Here is a 21414-nt window from a genome sequence, read left to right on the forward strand (position 1 = left end):
CTCTGTTCCCCCTCTCATTTGTCATATGCTTAAAAAGGTACATATTTCATGGATTTTTCTAGGTTCCTGGCAACGATGACCATGAAGAAAGTGTGTTTTCTTCCCAGCATAGGTCCTGGGGACATATCTGGGCTTTCTCAGGTGAGAGGGCCCAGCGTTCTGGTGTCTGCTCAGAAGGGTGAACCACCCAGACTGTACTGAGGGCTGTAGGGGGAGCTGGCAGAGGGTGGTTCTGCCATGTACCATATAGGCAGCTGTGTCATCAGAAAACCTTCCACAGTTCTTGGTCTTCAGGCTTGTGTCCCTGTGTTTTGCCTTCGACTTTTCTCTCCAGCAGCCCAGGGACCCTTCCTTGTTTGCACAGCATAACTTGCCTCATGTTTGGCTTTGACAAACAGGGGGCCCACAGGCCTCCAGTTCCTGGAGGCTCAGCCCTGCCTCTCTTACTGGAGACTTAACCAAAGTGGTTTCTTCTGGAAGCTGATTTTGCTGCTAAGGAAACTGTGGTCTGTGTGTGTGTTGACGTCTTCTCCTGGGCAAATATTTGATCTATCAGATTGTTCTCTGTAAGCATTGCATGGAAACAAGATATGGTATCACATTATGGGACCTGATGCTGCTTAGATTTGTGACCAGCATCCTGTCTTCTGGGGTGGGCTCCTCTTGGAAGCTGGCTTCCTCGCCTAGCCTGGTGGTTTAAATTCCAGCAAGGACCTATGCTTCCTGTTTGACACCTGCTCATCCCAGCCTCATTGGCAGCGGTACCTCTGCCTAGGCTGAGCTGCTGGTGGTTCTTGGTGGGGTGGGGCAGGGATAAGTTAGCATAAAGAGTTAAAGATCCCTGGGATGTGCAGGTGGGACCCCCCACACCTCCTTTCTGCCCTCAGCATCAAGGTGTACTCCAATTGCATGACACCAGCACTGTCAGGTGACATTCCCGGGTCTCAGTCCCTCACTGCAGGGTCTCTGTCCCTGGAAGAACAATGCCATGATGCATTTGGGGGATCCCTTCCTCTGCAGCGTTGGGACAGCCTGGTCCAGGGTGCCCCCTGTCAGTTTTCCAGTCTGTTGGCTGTGTGTTGTGGCTCTGACACCTACCTGGTGCTAGAGTAGATCCTTAAGTAGCTGCATCGGAGTTATTTGTAACCAAAGACTCTACAAGGAAGGCAAATGAGAGGACCTAGTTTTAGGCCCAGGGAATAGAGTGGGGGACCTAGGGAACATGCCTAACCCTCCCATTCCGTGACCTAGGTACAGGCATATGCTCAGCCCAGCCAACACAGGGCAGACCTCTGGTCAGCACATCCTTGGATTCTCCACTCAGGTTCCAATACTCCAAGGTGACTCTTCCCTGGTCCTGATCTGTTGCATTTTAGCATCTGCCCTGAGTCATCCCTTCCTGCAAGGTGCTAGTGGGAAAGGCTGAGGATGGAAGGTGGGGGCTAGTGGCCCAGTGTCTGTCTCTGTGTTGATGATATCAGGTACATGAGGCACCACTTGGTTCAGGACATTGCTTCATGGTGATACGGCACAGGATTTTATGGAATAAGACCCGTGACTCCTGGATTAGCTACTTGTCATTGTTCCAACAGCCACACGCTCAAGGGCTGAAGTGATGTGGACTTGCTGTTTTACAGTTCTAGGGCTGGAAAGTGCTCATAGATCCCACGTGGACTACAGTCGAGGTGATAAGGCTGTGTTCCTTTCAGAGGAGGTGGAGGAAAGCTCAATCCTTGCCTTTGGCAGCTTCTCGAGGCCAAATGCCTTGGCTTGTGGGCCCTTCCGTTACTCGCAGTGCCCTGACCTCTGCTTCTGTGCTCATCTCTTCCTGCCTTGCTCTGATTGGTTGGCTTCCCTCTGGTAAGGATCCTTGTCATCAGGTGAGCCAAGATTGATTTGTCACTGCAGTTAGATTGAGGTCACACTGGCTTTTGCCATTGCGACAACGGATAAGGCTTTGCCTTCTGCCAGCCTCTGAGCCTCAGCATCCAGGGACCTCTAGGAGTGCCTTGAGGCTTTCCTGATTGGTGTGTCAGCTCTTTGTAGATCAGTTTCATCCTGGGCTGGCTGTGCCTTCCAAAGCTTCTCTCTCTGACCACCTGCCTCACTCCAGCCTCCTGAGGGCTGCTGGGCTTGGTAAAGGACATTTGTGCTTGGAAGGTGTGGCCTTATCACTCCCACAACACCCAGCCTTTGCAGACACTTCCATGAACTCATTAAAGGCACAAAGCACTTTGGAGAGATTTCCCTGAGCTGGGCTGACCAGCTTTTCCCTCAGGAATGATCTGCCCCCACTCTCCCATCATGGTCGCAGACTTCTGAGTGCTACCCTGGCAAGTATGGCTGAAGGCTCATGGAAAGAGGTGACGAGGAGCTGTGAAACTGTGCATTGTCTGGAATCCAGGATGCTAGTCTCTTACCAGCCAATGTGTGGCTGTTCAAGTTGTGTAAACAAAATTAAGGTATAGGACCAATTGGCTAATCCTCCCCCCTTCAAGGCCACATCCCATATGGGTGCTGGTTCATGTCTACTCATCTCCTTCCCATCCAGCTCCCTGCTTGTGGCCTGGGAAAACAGTGGAGGAAAACCCAAAGCCTTAGGACCCTGTACCTACATGGGAGACTCAGAAGTGCCTGGCTCTTGGCTTCAGATCAGCTCAACTGGCTGTTACAGTCATTTGGGGAGTGAACGAGTGGATGGAAGCTTTTTCTCTCTCCTCTCTGTAAATCTGACTTCCAATAAAGACATCTTTTTAAAAATCAAGTTAATTTCTTACTCTGGTTCGTGACACCTTGTTCCTCCTCCCACCAGTGCTGCTGTGGTCTGAATGGACGAGGAATTCGTGCGTGGAAACCCAACCTCCGAGGTAACGGTGTAAAGAGGTCACAGGGTCGTGAGGGAGGATGTTGCTTGCTCCCTTTTGCTGCCTGTCGGGGATGCAGAAGGAGCTACCCAGGAGCTGATAGGCCTGCACCACATAGCACATTGGCTGAACCTTGTCCTTGGGCTCTGCTGCCTTCAGATCTGCAGACAAAAAGTTTCTATTCACAAATTGCTGTCTAAGGGGTATGTGTGTGTGTCTTTAACGGCAGCCTAAACAGACTAGCCTAGAACCTCTGGGATAAAAACAAACCAAAAAAAGGCTTAGCACTTCTTAGAATTGGATTGACTTGGGTTTTTGGCATTCTGAGCTTTAGGATGAGTTAACCAACTATGTTTAAGTTTCGCTTGCATTTTCTGTTAGGATCCAAACAACTGACTTACTACTGATGGCATTCCAACTGGATATGAAAACTCCTCAGAGTAACTGTCTTCTCTTGCGCATAACCAGTATTGTTTCTGAGAGTTTTCTTTTGTACCTCAAGAACTCTAACATGCCACCATGACCTATATTTTGCTAAACAATGTTGTGTATTTGTAGTGCTGGGTACTTAGTACCTTTAATATCAGTACTGCAACATACTCTGGTGTAGCTGCTTTGATAAATGCCCTCCATTTGCTCCTTTTGTAACTCAGAGCATGCGTTCTTACATGTGGCTTTCCTCCTTGTTCTCGTGGATCTCTTAGTGTTTTTCTCCTTTGTCCACATCTTTAGTCCACTTTCTCAGGAGATGATGTTTTGTCAATTTGATCTTCCAAAATTTTTAAACTTTTAAAAATTTCTTTCACACGGTTATATAATTTCTAAGAACTCTTTTCTTGGTTGGGGTTGGCTTTTCTTCATTTTTCTTGAAAAATCCAGGGACTGGATTTCTAGCATTTGGGTTGAACCACTACTGGGCATGTCCACTACTGGGCATGTCCACCTCCCTTACCAGATACCCTAGTTCAAATCCTGGCTCTTCCATGTCTACTCGGCTTTCTGCTCATGCAGCTAGGAGGCAACGGGCGATGGCACCGTGACTGGGGTTTCTGGCTGCTGGCTTTCACCTTGACTGTTGTAGGCCTTTGGGGAGAACAAATGAATCAGGAGATCCAAGACGTCTTAATCTTTCATACTTTCAAATAAGTAAACATTTAAAAGCACACAAAATCTTTAATAGATACAAATTCCGAGGTATGAATTATTCATTTCTGAGTTTGCTTTTATTCCCTGTAACCATACCGTGTTTCTGCTGTTTTAAAAAGGATTCATTTCTGGCCTGGCACAGTAGCCTAGCAGCTAAAGTCCCTGCCTTGCATGCACTGGGATCCTATATAGGCACCAGTTCTAATCCCAGCAGCCCCACTTCCCATCCAGCTCCCTGCTGGTGGCCTGGGAAAGCAGTCGAGGATGGCCCAAAGCCTTGGGACCGTGTACCCTTGTGGGAGACCTGGAAGAGGAAGCTCCAGGCTCCTGGCTTTGGATTGGCTCAGCTCTAGCCATTGTGGCCACTTGGGGAGTGAGTCATCAGACGTAAGATCTTCCTCTGTCTCTCCTCTTCTCTGTATATCTGACTTTACAATAAAAATGAAATATATCTTTTTTAAAAAATTCACTTATTTGAAAGGCAGAGTGACAGGGTAAGGGAGCAAGATCTTTCATCTACTGGCTCACTCCCCAAATACCTGCAATAAGAGCCTGGAACTCCATCTGAGTCCCCCACATGAGTGTAGGGGCCCAAGCACTTGGGTCACCATTTGTTTCTTTCCCTGTGAGCGCATTAGCAGGAAGCCTGATGGGAAGCAGAACAGCTAAGACCTGAACCAGTCCTCTGATACCGAATGCCGGTGTTGTAGGCAGTGGCTAATGCGCTGTGCCACAGTGCCAGTCCTCCCGTATCTTTTGCATCCTGTTTCCATTTGTTCATTTGGTTTTGGTGTCTTTGACATTAGTTTTCTTAAGCGCCTTGATGACCCAGTTATAGGTAAGGGAAGTTAGTGAAAAGCTGAGTGCTTTGAGTTAGCGCAGGCTTTGGGATTGGTGGGCTGCACTAGATGATGACTGTAATACCTGAGATGCTGTGTGTTCTTAAGTTGCAAGTTCTTCTCTGGGGATCTTGTGGGGCAGGGCAGGGTGGGGAGAAGCCAGCCTTATGAGTCCAGCATACACTTAATGACAGTTTTAACCAGAAGCTCCTGCTTGCCTTTCCCTGTCCTCCACAGGGTCTCTGCTTTGGCTTCCTGGTGAATACAGCCAGTCAGGGGACTAGCTGAGTCTTGAAGACAGGCCATGTGGGCAGCCAACTGCCCTTTGTATAGGGTTAGAGCCCATCCTGAAACTTCACTTATCTTTTCCCTCGCCATCTCATTGCCACCTGGAACTTTGTGGTAGTGCCCAAGACTTTCCAATGTTTATGTGGTGCCCTGTCTTATGTTCCCCAGCTCCTAAGAGAAAGGTCTGTTGCATTTTCTCTTTTCACTTTCATTTTCTTCATTTTTTTAAAATTGGCTGTCTAGAAAAATCAGTTCATCAGTGAAGACGAGAAAAGCCAGAGCTTTGGAAAGCATACAGAGCTATTGGTGTGTTGACTGGGTCTTGAGGTATCCATTCAGCTTTGCCTATTGGAAGATTGGAATATTAGAATATAGGAAAGAGTATTCTTGGTCAAGGCAATTGCAGGAACAAGTACTCTGAGTCAGCCACCAGTTTCACTATCTGCTTCCTGTGTGCAAACATTTGGATATCTTTGGCCCATGGTTGTCGTATTTTTTTGTTCATTTTTACTATTTGAATACTTGACTGTCAATTTAGTGGGGCTTGGAGACAGTATAATAAATGCATGTATTGAATCCAAGCTTAATGAAACTTGGCACTGTTGGCATTGGGGGTAGAATGGGTTTTGCTTGGGGACAGGAGCTGTCCTGTCCATAGTAGGATGTTGAGCAACATCTGGGCCTCTCTTCACCCCAGGCCCCTAGTTCCCACCCCCAGTTCTGGCAACCAACAATGCTTCTGAACATTGCTAAATGTCCCTTGGTGGAGCAAATGACTCAGATGGGAACCACTGGTTTAATCTATCATTTGAAATTAGATATTTAGGAAAATGGTCTCATCCTTGAATGATGAGGGAGGGAGGAGAAAAGGGGCTTTGGGAAGAGCAGAAGGTGATTGGCATTTTTCCACGTCTTAGGGATCAGATTTTGACTGGTAAAAGATTGACAGGAGTCTTAGTTTGAGGAAGCACATCCCAGATCCGAGAAACCACCTAAGTAAATGGAGCTGAGTGCTTGGAGTTCGACTTTATTTTATTTATTTATATATTTTTTTTGGTAGTTTCTTTGGAAGTTACGTGTGACAGGATAACAAAACAGGAGGCAAAAATGACAAAGACCTTGAATGCCAAGGAATGGGAGCTGGATGCAGTGCTGCGGGATGTGACCACGCTCTGGGTTTTGAGCCAGGTATCTGACTTCAGAAAGTGGGATCTGCACGCTGGGCGATCAGCTGGGTGGCTGCAGCAGGAGACGGGTTGATAATGCTTGCCTGGACCCATGAGAGTTGGAGAGAGAAGCCTTAAGTGGCTCAGTTTCTTCAGTAACTTGTTAAAGGAACTGAAAAGGAGCCTGGGGAGGAATGATGAAGGAAGTCTTCCAAAATACATAGTTGCCTATTTAAAGAAAAGTTGCATCTTCATTTAAGGAAAGTACCTCAGTGGTGGGAATTTCAGAGAGTGGATACTCACGCAGCCACACCCATGAAGCAACAGCCCCCTTATGGGTGTATTGTCAGCCCAGAGTCTAAGTATAGAATTGCCTATAGCAAGTGGCACTGATGCTTGAGGTTGAAAAGGGAACTAATACTTCCTAATGAAGACCATTTACATTTGCATTGGAGGGCCAGTGGGTCTTCAGGAGAGCCTAAGGGCTTTTAGAAGAGAGGTGCCTGGTGTCCTCCTTGGCGCCTGGGTTCCTAATCTCAACTGACTTTTAAAAAAATTTTATTTTATTTGTTTTAATTGATTACATTGCATTATGTGACAGTTTTATAGGTACTGGGATTCCCCCTCCCCAAGCCCTCCCCCCATGGTGGATTCCTCCACCTTGTTGCTTGACCACAGTTCAAGATCAGTTGAGATTCTTTCATTGCGAGCATATACCAAGCATAGAGACCAGCATCTTATTGTCCAGACAAATTCAACAGCTTGTTGGGGAGACCATCTCTGGTCTGAAGGTAGAGCCAGCAGAGTATCATCCCTATCAATGAAAAGCCCTGACATAACATCAGCAACAATTTATAATGTTATGGAATTAATTGACATAGTATTGAGTAACCAACATGTTGAAAAAAAAAATGCAAGTTCTTTACCACATCCTGTGACTCCTTCGTTGACATTTTAATTTTAGTTTATACACGACCGGGTTCTATAAAATGGCTATAGATTACTATTCAGCTGTCTCGTGTCTATTTACATTATAGTATTTAGCATTATATAGTGTTAAAGCATAATTTTGCTGAATTTTTTGGGGGGGTAGTCTAGACTGGCTTAACTCTAACAAGACATATGTCAACAATTGAGGTGCAGCACAGTTTTAGGAGGGGTGTGCAGAGAAATCTTCAATACCCCAGTGAAGAGTAATTAATATTTGTGTCCCACCTAGTAAGGTATAACTGTATCCACGCTGACCGTTTCCTGTCTGACTCCAAGCTTTCCTTGTTGTTCTCTATCCTAGAGTGTTGTTTGTATGTTTTGAGGGGTTTCTGGAACGACCGTGATGGTCATTGCAAGAGAGGGTGGGGACCCAAAATTGGAACCAAGCGAGGACCAGAGAAAGCTCTCCTTCCTAGTCCTGAAAGAAGTTTACTGTTCTTCTGTTTCTGCGGACTGCTCAGGGCTCCTGGCTGTTATTCTGATGCCCTTGGATCCTGCGAGGAAGGATTTGGGATTTCTTTCTCCCCATGTGGTGGATCCAAGCGGGAGTGGATGACCTCAGAGTTCTTGGCCTCTGAAGGCACTCCAATTCCCCGTGGTCTCCTTGGCAGTTGTGATGTAGTCCTTGGTGCTCATTATCTCAGGTCTGCTGGGAAAAATGAAGCCAATTTGGCTTTCTGAATTGTCGCAACTTTGAATCATTTTGTCTTCAGAGTAGCAGGTTCACTAAAGGCAACTTGAAGAAAAAGAATGAGAGAAACTGGAGATTTTGGCATTTGGGGAGATCCAGGGAGATATTTATAGACAGACTTCCTAGAAGTAAAATCACCAATGAACAACTGAACTGTGGTTGCCCCCAAAGGGGACCAGTGAGGTGTCCCCGCCATAGAGCTCCAACTCTTTCCCAGCCCTACTTTCAATTTCTCTTTCCTCCCCCACCCTTATCAGTGAAATGATGGGGGGAAGTTTTGGTATAAGCCAAATACTTCCTGATTTGAGTAAAATAAGAAAAAAAAAGTACAGAAAGGAGATATGGCTTTGAGAGCAAGGGGAAATTGACTAAATGTGAAATCTTTGAGTATGTGAACTTGGGAGTGTCCATTTTATATTTCATTGTGCTGATGGTTCTTGGAGATGCAAGATCCTCTGAATTCAAGGTGAAGTGAATCATGTGTAATCTGTGTCTCTGACATCTTCATTGTGGATTTTGACTGGCCAGCTTCTCTCTGGATGGTGTGTGTCTCACAACTGACTGCTATGGAGTAAAAAGTTTTCCAACAATAGAAGAAAAAATGGCACCAATTAAGTTTGGAGATTCTGAAGCTTTAAATAATGTTAGTGGTGACAATGCTGCTTGAAATAATTTATTGGCTGGTAGAGGATATGTGATTTTTGTATTTTATCTGAACTAAATGAGATTAGGCTGGATACGTTTTCTTTCTAAGGATTTATTTTGAAAGGTGGAGTTATAGAGAAGGAGACACAGAAATTCCATGTATTAGATCATTCCCCACCAAATGGCTGCAATAGTGTTGAGCTGGGCTGGGCCAAAGCCATGAGGGTCTTCCAGGTCTCCCACGTAGGCACTCCGGCCCTTGGGATATCTTACGCTGCTTTCCAAGGGACTTAGCTAAGGGCTGGATGTGGGACAGCCAGGACTTGAATCAGTGCCTATATTGAATGCTGGCATTGTAGCTGATGGTTTAATGTACTACACCACAATGCTGGCCCTCCAGATACAGTTTTTTCTAAAGATTTATTTATTAGAAAGGCAGGGTTAGAGAGAGAAAGCTCTCCCATCCATTGGTTCACTCCCTAAAAGGCCCTAGTGGGTGGAGCTGGGCTGGTTGGAAACTTCCTCTAGGCCTCTCAAGTGGCTGCAGGGGCCTAAGCATCTGGGTCATCTCCTGCTTTCCCTGGCACATTAGCAGGGAGCTGGTTTGAAAGTGGAACAGCTGGAACTTGAGCTAGCACTCAAATGAACTAGTGCTTCCGGTAGCGGCTTTACCTGGTATGGCATAATATAGATCTTCCAGACACATCTCAACAAATGATTTTCAATCTAAGCACATCTTTTAACCATACAAAATGTTCAGTGCAATTATAACAACACAGGTACTGTACTTCCAGTTCTTAGTTCTGGTCTGCAAAGTTCACCTTGGCTTTGAGTTCCACAAAAAGCTCCATTTTTGGGGTACTAGGCCATATGAATGGTGCAGTGCACTGCCAGTCTCAGCTGGGTGCAGGTGTAATGGTGTACATTCAGGAATTGCCCAGTGGGAGTTCATATTTAGTGTTAAGAAGGGATAATGCCCTTTGACATGTTTCTAATGCTAGTTTGCTTATCAAGAGTACTGTGTTCTGAAAGCTATTAATAAAAGAGTAAACCTTATCCAAAATAGACCTAGGAAGAAAACAAATGCTGGTCATCTTCGTCACAACCAAAAAATGCTAATTTAAAGATTCACCCATTTGTTCAGAAGGAGGTCAGTTAATAAACTATAGAACAAAAACCCGGCTACCTGGATGGACTCAATCTACAATTTGCTAATCAAAGCTAGATTTTAACTGGGTCAAGGATGCTGGCTTTGATAGATATGGCAAAAGGAGTGGTGTTAACAGAATCAATTTCTTTTGTCTTTTAAAAGTTGTCTAATTGTTAATCATTTACTCCATCAGTAAGCCTCTGGACCTGTTTTCTTCTGATATAGTGGTGTACCTGATTCAGTCTAGTTATTAACTTTTTGGAACCTGGTAAGCTCCCATGTGGATAACTGAAAGTACTTAATGCCTGCTGGGTGGAGCCTGTGTCCCGGTTTTGGTAAAGATTGGTTGAGGAGAGGTTACTTAGTTTCTGGGCCTGTCATACAATTCCACTAACAATAAAGGAGGTCAAGATTTCATTGCAGGAATTGTTCAAAATTCCTGCCTTCACACACACTCAAGTGGTTCCTCTGATAATGACATTCCTACTTTATTGATCAGAAAAGTGAGGCATACTGATGTTAAACGTATTGATGGCCTTTTGGTCTTTCGACAGTCGGTACTCCTAATACTCTGTTTTCTCTTGATTTATGCCAATGTAGTCAGTGATGTGATCCATCAAACGGAGTAGCAGAATTGTGGAAAATGGATTCCCTGAAATTTCTAGATTTGAGTGGCTTGGGGTGAGACTTGGAAGAGAGCCTGACAATAGCTGTGTTTTAGCAAGAGGGTGGCTCAGACCACCCTGGGGTCATTCGAGAGGTTAGGAGTGTTTGAGTTACATACTTCTGTACACCCTGAAGTAAGCAACTTATTTCTAAGCCATGACCATGGCTGATCACAGTAACCAATGTGGCAGAAGGGTATAACCCATTTAATTCATTCACTTCTTCAGCAGGTGCTAATGGCACCTAGGGGGTCTCCTGTGTAGTCAGGTACACAAAGCAGGGAACACTGCAACATTCCATGGGACAGACAGGAATCTCCAAATTTTAGGTCTGGAGGCTCTGGTTCCATTTGCTGACTCAGGAGGAGTCAGCTGCTCAAGTGGAACCTGCCAGTCTCTCCCCTCTCTGTTACAGCATGTGGACCAAGACACTTGTGCTGAAGCTTCAGGTGTGGCCGCCGACACAGTGGTCCCTGGCAGAGCTGGGAACTGCAGAGGGAGTGTGCAAAGTTGGGGGCCCCTGCTCCCGAGAGTACCAGAGGGAGACAGATACCCTGATGGCGGGGAAACTCTCCTCCCCAGTACAAGACTTAAGTCTTGCCTTATTCTCATGGGGGTTTCTCTGGTCCCTTTTCATTTTGCACCAGAACTTGACCTGATAAGGAACATATTCTGGATTTCTCCCACACAGTGTAAGTCTTCATTGCCTTGGCCACAGAAACATCACTTGGTCTGACGACACGGGTGCCAGCACATCCGCAGGTGTGTGGTCATGAATGGCATGTGCGCCTGCCTTACTGTGCTGGTAGCCTACTGTCTGCCTGCCTAGAGCCACTCTGTGCTGCTCCTTCCTGCCCCGTGTCCAAGGGGACAGCCAGGAGGTAGCTCAAGGGCTCCCGTTGATGGAAGCACAGGCTGAGATCAGAGGCGAGGAGGTGGGGAGTTTTCTTCACCTGGCTGCCCTGCTGCTGGTCATGCGGTAGCAGTGGCGCAGCTCCTCTCTGCAAAAAGCCACAGCTCTACTCATCCAGCTTCTCCTGGAGCTGTAGTAAGGGCCCAGCCAGACTCTTCCACCTGTTCTTAATACACTGAGATATTTAAAATAAGACAATTATAGGATGTTGGTATCACCCACCAATCAGTATGTTGAGAAAGGAAAGAGGAGTTATAGTTTAGATTGTAGGAAATGGGGCTTCTCTGTGGTCAAAGGAAAGGAAGGGCATGGCTCATTCACTGCAGAGAACTTGGACTTGAGGATCAACTGTGTGAGCCAGGTCCATTGCATACACTATTCCGTGTCATCCAGTAGCTTTGTGGCAACGTATGTTTTTCCTCCTGGTTTAGAAATAATGGACTTGACTTAGGTTGTGCTGCTGTTAACCACTGTCGGTTAAGGGGCAGAGTCTGGATTTTACTGCTTCACCCTCAAGAGGGGAGGAAAATTGGTCTTCTGCGTTAGACACCACCTAGGAATAGGGTGATCTTCCTTGACACTATGGGAAATTACGGTTCAGAGAAAGGGAAGCTGGTATGTCCCACACAGTGACAGATTCTGGAGATCTGATCCTTTGCTATCTTGGCAGTGGGTGGGACAGCAGGAAAAGGGCTGCATCAGCCAGATGAGGGCAGAGCAGCTCTGGCGGGGGATAAGATGCAGAAGTTGAGCATGCCCCAGTGCTAACCTCATACACACATATGCACATTTTCCCAGGATCGCTTGCTGACTTTGAAATGAATCACAAGGGAAAGGGGGGAGAGGCACTTGGTTTAATGGAGCCATGGCTGGGGAGCATCTCACAGGAGGCTCTCTGTGCTGCCTTTGGGTGCCCTGAGAGCTTCCTGTTGCAGGGGTGGGGTTGTTGCTGCAGCATCCATGGAATGGTGCTGTCACTGAGTATCAGATGTCTCATTATATCCTCAACATTTCAAACAGCAACAGGGGAAAGGAAAGCAGGGATGCTTTTTCCTTTAAAAGCAAATTCAGGAAGTCACATGATTTCCTTTCATAACCCATTGGCCAGATCTTAGTCTCGTGTGTATAGCTGGATGCAAAGTAAATTGGGAAATGTAGTCTTTAAAAAAGACTATTTGAAAAACAGAGTTACAGAGATACAGGGAAATCTCCCATTCACTGGGCCACTCCCAGACGGACACAAGTGTGGGGCTGATTCAGGCTTAGGCTAGGAAGCAAGAATTCCATCTGGATCTCCCAAACGGGTGGCAGGGACCTAAGGGTTCATCTTCTGTTGTTTTCCCAGATGCTTTAGCATAGAGTATAGCCAGTACTTAAGCTGGTGCTCTGATACTGGATGCTAATGTTGCCAGTAGTGATGCCAGCCCCAGAATGTAATCTTGAATAGGCCATGTGCCTATCCCCTAATCAGAGGCTCTCTCACAATGGGATCAGCTATGTTTCTTCAGGCTAATTCACTCGCTTCCAGTGTCTGCATATCTACAGAAAATGGGGCTGATAAAAATGCACTTCATGGAATTGATGTGATTAAAGAGGAATATGTTTGAAGCACTTAACAAGCACTCAATAGAGATGGCTGTGATGATTATTTGTTTGAGACTTGGGGCAATTATAGCACCACTTACTGACCTACCTAGCATGCCAAATGGCTGACCTTGCCACACCTTTTCTATGCAGGTGCGTGTTTGGATCCTCAAAAGGTCTTTCTCGTGAGGGTTTACTGACCAAAATGCTGCCTGCCAACAAAGAAAAGCCAAAGGTGCCTTCCATCTTATTCAAGGAGAGCAGGAGGTAGCAGAAGTGATAATTTCCTCAAGGAGGATAGGGGATGGGAGCTGGGAGATAGATGGCTGCCCCATGGGCTGCCTCTACCCCCAGGTACACTTAGGTGTCTCCACAGCCTTGCTGCCCAGTTGGCAGCAAAAGCCTGCTCCCTTCGGCTGGTTCTCTCCCTCCACAGCCTGGATCAGTCCAGCCTACCGTTGCCACCTGAGCCAGCCGTACATAGGTTAAAGTTAGCAATGCAGCTTGATTCAAAAGTGATCTTCACAATTGCTTGAGTTGGCCTTGGCTGGGTAATAAGACAGGGCCGACTTAGATGGGAGGAAGACAGTGCCGTGCTCCAAGCGTGGCTCAGAACCTTGTCTGAGAATGTGCTGGCACTCTGGTGTGGCTAAAAAGGCCCTGTAAAAATCTGTCACTAAGAAAAGCTCCCTAAGCCTCACAGGACTAATTTGTCTTATGGCCTATAAAATGCCACCTGGGCCATCCATGTCATCCCTTTGTTTTCAAGTAGCCATGGAATGCCACCATCCTGTCACCTGTTGAAGGCCTACTGTGTGCCAGGCACTCTTGTTGCTGTCAGCTCTCCCAGCTTCCCCAAGAGGTGTGATCCTCCTGATGTTCCCCAGGAGCCTTGTGACTGCTTAGCAGTTCTGCCTCAGAGCTCTGTGCTGGGTTTCCTGCATTTCAAGGGTTGTTTCCTTGCCCCGATTCCTCCTCATGGAAAGAATTAACTTCCTTCCTTCCTTCCTCACTCCATCTGGCAGCACACACTGAGAGCCTGGTGGCCGCTGAAATATGCATATATTTTAAAATCCATGGGGGTTCCATCTTCTTGGCTGTGAAGCAGCAAAGAATTTCTCAGCTGCAAGAGCTCCGTTATTAACACACAGAGATGCTAATCAAAGCTGATCTAAGCCAATAGCTTTTCTTTTCTCCTTTCCCTTTCTACTTGGCCCCCTTTCCTGCCTGCCTATCTCCCTCCTTCCTTCCCTTCTTCACTCTGCTTTCCTTCTCCACCCTCTCACACCCCAAGTCTTTGTTTTCCTTCTTTGGAGATAATGTAAATCGTCGTGGTAGTGAGGAACGTGAAGATTTGGGGTTTTAATGCACTAGCTTCATAGATCAGTTAATCACTAGTTTGTCATCCCAGCAGTAAACTGAACTTGTTTCCCTCTGCACAGTGAAGGCAACAAATACGAATTCATCTCCACACACTGGTTATCCAGAGAGGTTTTATCCCTTGATGTGCATCACTTATGGGAAAAACTTTGGGTTTCCAAATGGATTCAGTGTCCTTCAATTCCATCTGGAGAGTGGAAGTTTTAATGTAAAACAAAGGCAGCTCAGGGTTCAGCAAAGAATAAGGGCCATGTGTGGAATTGCAACTGTTCTTTTGCAGTGTAGCCCACTTTCAGCAACAGCTTTGTGAACCTTCTTCTGTGATAGCTTAGCACATGGCAGCAAAGCCTTTCTGCCAGTCTTTCATCTCTTTATTGAGTCTTGGTCATTGAGACCCAAGGAAATAACTTGGATTAAACAGAATAGCTATGTATTACCATAGCTTGTTGCTAGGTGTGGTCTCAAAAACAGTTTTTATTTCCAATGTATGCCCTTTGATAATAAAATAACATGACCCTTCTAGTAATTAGTAACGCTTTCCGGCAATTGCCCTCACAGAACAAGTTGGCAAAACTGCTAAGTGTGGTTGTGTTTCCTATTAGTATTTGTACATAGATACAGAAAAGATGTCAAGGACTTTCAGAAGTATTATATCTAACAATAGACAAGCAAAAGGATTTCAATTGTGAAGTGTCTCCTTCAGGTTAAAAACAACTCAATTCTAAAGCACTGTATTCATAATGTGGTTTGCTTATTAAAGAAAACTAACTTTGAAGAGGTGTAAAATGGAACATGAAGATTCTGGTAACTTGAAAGAACTGTAAGACTTCTAAATCAGCAGAGATTGGCTTAAATTTTTTTTAATCCTAGAAAAAAGCCATTTCTTTTGTGCTTGCCTTTCTTTTTAAAAATGCTTGTTTTTGATAATGTTTATGTAGTTGAAGAATGAATGTCCATGTGGATCACTGATTAGGGTGGGAAGGGTCGAGGAATGGGGAAAAATGAGTCACTTTCCAATTGTTTTCTTCCTCCTGTATTTGGAGGAAGAGAGAAGGGGAAAGATGCACCCAGCATCCTAACCACATCAGTATCTGGGAATGGTCACCCAATGTCATCCCAACATCCCCGATGTGGAACAGGCTGTGAGGATTCTGTTCAACTAGTTTTGATATTTCTGAAATGCTGTTGATTTCATTGAAATCAACAAGGATGAGGACATCTTTCCAAGGTCCATTGACTGACATAGTTCACTTTAGAGTTTTCATTCACCCAGATACTTGCTGCCCACGCTTGACTGGGAGAATTGTCCAATTTGTTCTGCCCTCCATCCTTTGCTATGGTACTAGATGTCCTCTGCAGGCCCCAATGGACTGCTACATCCCCCATGTTCTTCTAGGCACTATACCATCTTCAGCAACTGAGGCGGCCCAGTTATAACACATCCATGCCACAATCAGACCACAGATCCTGCAATTCTCCCCATGGTTGGAGTTCTGAGTTCAGCAGCTCAGTTGGGGGAGGAGGTTCCTAATGAAACGTGTCTGAGGTGACCCCAGAACTGACTGTGTGTGCTAGCCAGTATGGGATCCAGCTCAATCTGTCATCCAATTTTTTGGATTATATATGTTTTTAGTATGACAATATATTCTTATTAAAAAGGTACAGGTAAGGACATGGCAGATTTTGTACATGAGCCTCATTGGGTTCTGAGGCAGCTGGTGAGAGCAGCTTTGGCAAGGAGGACAGGGGACATGGAATGGGCATGGGGAGAGCCCGGACCAGCTGGTGGACATGGAATGGGCGTGGGGAGAGCCCGGACCAGACCCTACCACTCCACCTGCAGGTTTCCTCCTGTCACGGGGGAGCAGCAGCAACAGCTTGCACAAACTTGATCGAGTTTTACATTGAACACAGACAGCTGGGGACTCTAAGACCAAGGAACATACTAGTAAGAGTTAACAACCTGTCAAGGACCAGTCCAGCCCCCTCTCATGGACACCAGCCCCCCTGCTTGCTGAGTTGACCATGATAATCTCTGGCTTAAGGCACTGTTGGAGATCTGGCCATTGCAGCTTCTAATACCAGAGCCGTGGGCCAGCTCTGAACTTTAATAAATAGAGAAGTAGAAATCTTGGGGGGTTGAGGAAGCTGGGGGCTGTGGGGACTGTATGTGTCTATCCCTCTGTATGTGTCAGCCTAAAGACACACAGGTGGTTGCAGTTACTGGGTCAGTTCTATCTCCTTCCCCATCTCCTATGCAATCCAAAGGATGCTATGGCCCAGCCCGTCCTTGCTCTACCCTCATGTACACCAGTAGGAGCTGTGGCCCAGTTGGCATGACCCCTAATAAACTCCCACTGGGCTCGCTGTCACCCTTGCACCTGATGGTGTGTGCAGCAGATTAGTCTGGTATGTCCTACAAATCCCATTCAGCTTTTGTACATACTAGTGAGTGCTGCAGACTACTACCTCAGCCCAACCAACCTCACTATCCAGCCAAAACTTACACTGGCAGTGCTACCACCTATCCAGCCAGCTATTTAGTCATTCTCCTGCTTACCGGTGGGAGCTGCAGCCCATCAGAGAGGTGCACACAGTTTTCCTACTGTGCTCACTCCCAGCCCCAGATCTTGTACTTTCCAGGTGGTTTTGCAGCCTAGCTTGACAGGACTTGCCTCCATTCCTAGCACTCACCGGCTAATGCTACCGTAAAACCTGCCCAGCCTAAACTTACTCTGGCTCATGCATGCACCGGTGGATACAGTCAGCCCAATGTGGCTCTTCCCTTCAACCAGCTCACATGCAGGCCAATGGGTATTGTAGCCCTGCTTGGCCTAGTCTGCTCTCCATCCCAGTTCTCGCCTTCACCAGCAGGAGCAGGGCCCAGAAGGGGAGTCCTTGCTGTTCACCTACCAGGGGGCTCACCCTCCTGACCCCCCACCTCCCAGGTATTACATCTGCTGATGGGTGCTGTGGCCCAGTGTGGCATGGCCCAACTCACCTCAGCATTTGCTGGCACATGCTGCAGCCTGGCCTAGCCAAGCCTGCCCATTTCTATGATGTAAAATAATTCATAAGGTATTATCTAAAGCTTGGGGAGAAATATTGTGCTTTTATTTTAATGTCAACACTTTTAAGATGTGTTTACAGCTTAAGTGAAAAATGTGAAATATCATGAGTTCAATTTTGCAAAACTGGAAAGTATGTATTAAAAGATTGAAAGTTTACTTAATACAAACGTAGCAAGTGTTCCTCTGGATGCCAAGAGCTGCTATTCTTTGTTGTTTGGTTCTGCTTTCCATTCTCAGTGATTGGGTTTTATTTATTTATTTTTTTGAAAGGTGAAATTGCAGAGAGGAGACAGATCTTAGGCAGAATTAGAGAGGAGAAAAAGATCTTCCATTCATTAATTCACACCCCACATGACCACAAGGGCTGGAGTTGAAGTGGTTCAAAGCCAGGAGCTTCTTATGGATCTTTCAGGTGGGTGCAGGAGCCCAGGCCCTCAAGCCATTCTCTGCTGCTTTTCCAGGCCATTAGCAGGAAACAGGACCAGGCCAGTACCCATTGGGATGTTGATACCACAGGCAGAGGCCTAACCCATTTTGCTGCAGTGCCAGCCCTTTAAGAAAACACAAATACAAGGTTTTCTGTATCAATGGAAAATAAAACGAAAATATAGCAAAAATGTTGCTTTGATCAAGTGCAACTTTGTATGTTTTCTTCCTCCATTGACTCTCTTCTGCTTTCCATTTGCCTTCTAGGGTTATCAAACTTCCTGAAAAAGACCAGAAAGATATTCTGGGCTCTAGGGCCTTGCAGCATCTGTGGCTACAGCTCTGTCCTGATGTATGTGGGGCAAAGGCAATCACAGATGATGCATAAGTGAACGACAGGGCCACACCCTGACAAAGCTTTATTTATGAAACCTGAAATCTGAATTGAATCTCTTACCCATATCCTCCCTGCCTCCCCACTGTTTGAAACACTTGACACACCGTTCATAGCTGTGTGTGCCTTCTGAGACCATGCGCCAAGGCCAGATGTGGCCCTCAGGCCAAATTTGCCAACCCATGCTCTATTCTATTACATATTTTCCAGGAAGTTTAAAAATAAAGACACAGTCATTGTTTTCCAGTTTTCTTACTTTAACAATTGTCATAATAACAAAGTATACAATTAACGCATGTAGTCGGGTCACTCCCATTATAGGAACTACTTGTATAGGTAGGAACCAAGTGGGTTCTGGCACTCTACCTGAAATCCTAGGCAGATAGGATTCAAGGTTGGCACTAGCTCAGAATCCAACTTGTGTCGATGAAGGAAAGGTGCCTTTCTCAGCTCCCTAGGCAGTGTCAAAGCTGTCCTTGCACCCCAGGGAGCTGGCAATGGTTTTAGTGACTCTCTGAGGACCTTGGCAGTAAGTCTCCCCTACTGCTGTTACCAAAGGGGCTGAACTGAGGACCCTGTCGCCACTGGCATGACTCAGCAGGAACCGGCTGCTAGTCCCTCACTGGTTCAAAGGGGATGTTGTCTCCAGGAGCAGGGAAGCACCACGTGAGAGGCTGTTGTGGTTCAGTGTCAGTAATTTTGTGGCTCTTCTGGGTGGCTGTTGGAAGCCATGGTGATTGGGATGGGAAAGAATGGTGTTAAGCCCTGTTTTTCTTTCCCAAGTTCAAACAGCCTTGTTCATCCCTGGAGTTGTTTGTTGTTTTTCTTGTAAACATTTCTGTTTTGTTGTTTAAATAAAACAGATAGTCTCTCATACACACACACTTTTATCTTGTGGTTCGCTCTAAATGCCTGAAACAGCTAGGACTGGGCCAGATTGAGGCCAGGAGCCTGGAATGCAGTTGAGGTTGTTGACCTGGGTGGCAGGAACCCAGCTACTTGAGTCATCACCCACTGTCTCCAGGGTGTGCATCAGCAGGAAGCTGCAATTAAGGGAACAGAGCTAGGCCTTGAACTCTGGCTGTCAGATGACCATCTCGTGTGCCTTTTAAACTAATTAATTAATTTTATTGGAAAGTCAAATGTGCAGAGAGGAGGAGGAGACAGAGGAAGATTATCCATCCATTGATTCATTCTCCAAGTGACCACAACAGCCAGAGCTGAACCGATCAGAAGCCAGGAGCCAGGAACCTCTCTTGGGTCTCCAGCATGGGTGCAGTGTCCCAAGGCTTTGGGCCGTCCTCTACTGCTTTCCCAGGCCACAAGAAGGGAGCTGGATGGGAAGTGGGGCTGCCAGGATTAGAACCATCCACTTCTGATCCAACTCCCTGCTATGTGCCTGGGAAAGCGGCAACTGATGGCCTCCCATGTGGGAGACACACAGGATGCTCTTGCCTTCAGCCTGGTCATTGCTGACACCTGGAGACTGAATCAACTGATGGAAAATCTGACTCCCCTCTCTCTGTAACTCTGCCTTTAAAAGTTTTAAAAATTAAAAGACTTAAAATTTTTGTCTATACCTGCTTCTTAGCTAGCTGAGTGAACATTCATTTAAGTTCCATCTTGACTGTATCACTGTAACTGGGATGTAAGGAAGCCAGGCTGCCCAGGGGAGGGGAACTATGGTGGGAGACAGTAAATACTGGACACCAGTTGAAATGATCAGTCAAGGTCGTTGTAAGCACTTGTTAAATACCGTTAATGCTCAAAGTCTCCTTGGCCCCTGGTCCATTGGACTTGTTATCTCTGGGTGTGTGATTGGTTAGATGTGACAGCAGGTTAGTGAAAAAAATGTGGGAGCATTTTCTTTCAATCCAATTTTACAGCTTTACAAGGTATTGCCTAGCAGAGGGGGCGTGGCTGGTGATACTACAGTTGTGGTTGGGATTCTTCATTTGTGTGAAGCAGTGTTTCTTAATAGTCCCGATTTAAAAACAAGAACCAAGTTGAACTGGAGATTCTCCGTTTTGTTTGGGGAAGGTATAACTGTAACATGGCATGCCCTAAAAGGATTTAGCAGGAATAGAGGACAAATCTGATTTATTTCTGAGGTCCTACGTCGTTAGTGCAGCCTTTCAGGTGACTTCTGTTCTTCATCAGGCACTGGCACATCCCAGTGTCCCAAAAGGGCAGTTCAGCACCAGCTTAGCAGACCAGTAGAGCTGGAGTGTGGCCCAAGGTCCTGGCGAACTGGAGCAGATCTAAATAGCCTCAGTATTAATCTGCTGTTTAATTCTATATTAAACCAGTAAGAGTTGTAGTTAACCAGTTTAATAGAAAAGATGGATTTAGGTACCAAGGCTTTCTTGCACAATGCTGTTGGAGGTAAAATGTCTGGGGGCAGGGGCTCGTAAGGGTTCTTCACACCTAGTCCTGTTGCAGGCTGGACTCGGCCCCCAGAGGGTAGGGGACAGTGACAGTACCCTTCACTCCTCAAGGGGGATGGAGGATGCTCCCATTGTAAAGCGCATTTTTTTTTTTTTTTGAGGTAAAGAGAAAACCCCTCTGTTTGTAAGCACCTATCTTTTGACTCACAAGTAAGAAAACTTATTTTGCAGAAATTTATGTTGTCCCTTTGTCTGGGTCTTTTAAGTAAGTTAAGCTCTGTGTTATCCTTCTAGCTTCGGTGAATCTGCTGTTTCCTGGGATTTTGAAACTGGGAGAGGTTGTTAAGAAGAAACACAGGTATGTATGTGTACATCAGTAAATGAATGTGATTTGGAACTGTATAACAGATAAAATTCAAAATTTATGAATTAGGTATGGGTTAAAAATCCTAACTAATACCAACATTTATTGATGAAGTGGTTTGGGGCTGCTTAGGTGACCTCAGCTTCCTCACCTGCAAAATGGGCATAATCTTAAATGGTTAATGTTATATTGGTCACTAATACAGAGGTGAGGTTGTATTTAGCACATGCCGAATTACATTGTTAGCATCATCATCATCATACTTTTAAACTCAAGCTAAAAATTTTTATGAAATTTATGGTCCATTCCTAGTTTTAGAAATTATAATGTAGGTTTTGCTTACTTGATTAGAGAAACTTTATGTGTACTTGTTTGTGGGTTATGATTCGAGATTTTGGAATGTGTGTAAATGACATCTAATTTTTTAAATTTAAAAAGTGAAGAAGTTACA

The 21414-nt window shown here is 45.7% G+C and overlaps 1 long non-coding RNA gene across 1 annotated transcript in view; it reads left to right on the forward strand.

Annotated features, from left to right (window-relative positions):
* Positions 1 to 20948, forward strand: part of LOC131481446 (uncharacterized) — a 69508-nt gene extending 48560 nt beyond the window's left edge. Inside the window, exon 3 of the long non-coding RNA XR_009246340.1 lies at positions 20894 to 20948. This is a non-coding gene — a long non-coding RNA (uncharacterized LOC131481446). The remainder of the gene's footprint in view (positions 1 to 20893) is intronic.
* The last annotated feature ends 466 nt before the right edge of the window (positions 20949 to 21414 follow it).

This window comes from Ochotona princeps, chromosome 11 (genome assembly GCF_030435755.1).
Source record: "Ochotona princeps isolate mOchPri1 chromosome 11, mOchPri1.hap1, whole genome shotgun sequence".
NCBI lineage: Eukaryota > Metazoa > Chordata > Mammalia > Lagomorpha > Ochotonidae > Ochotona > Ochotona princeps.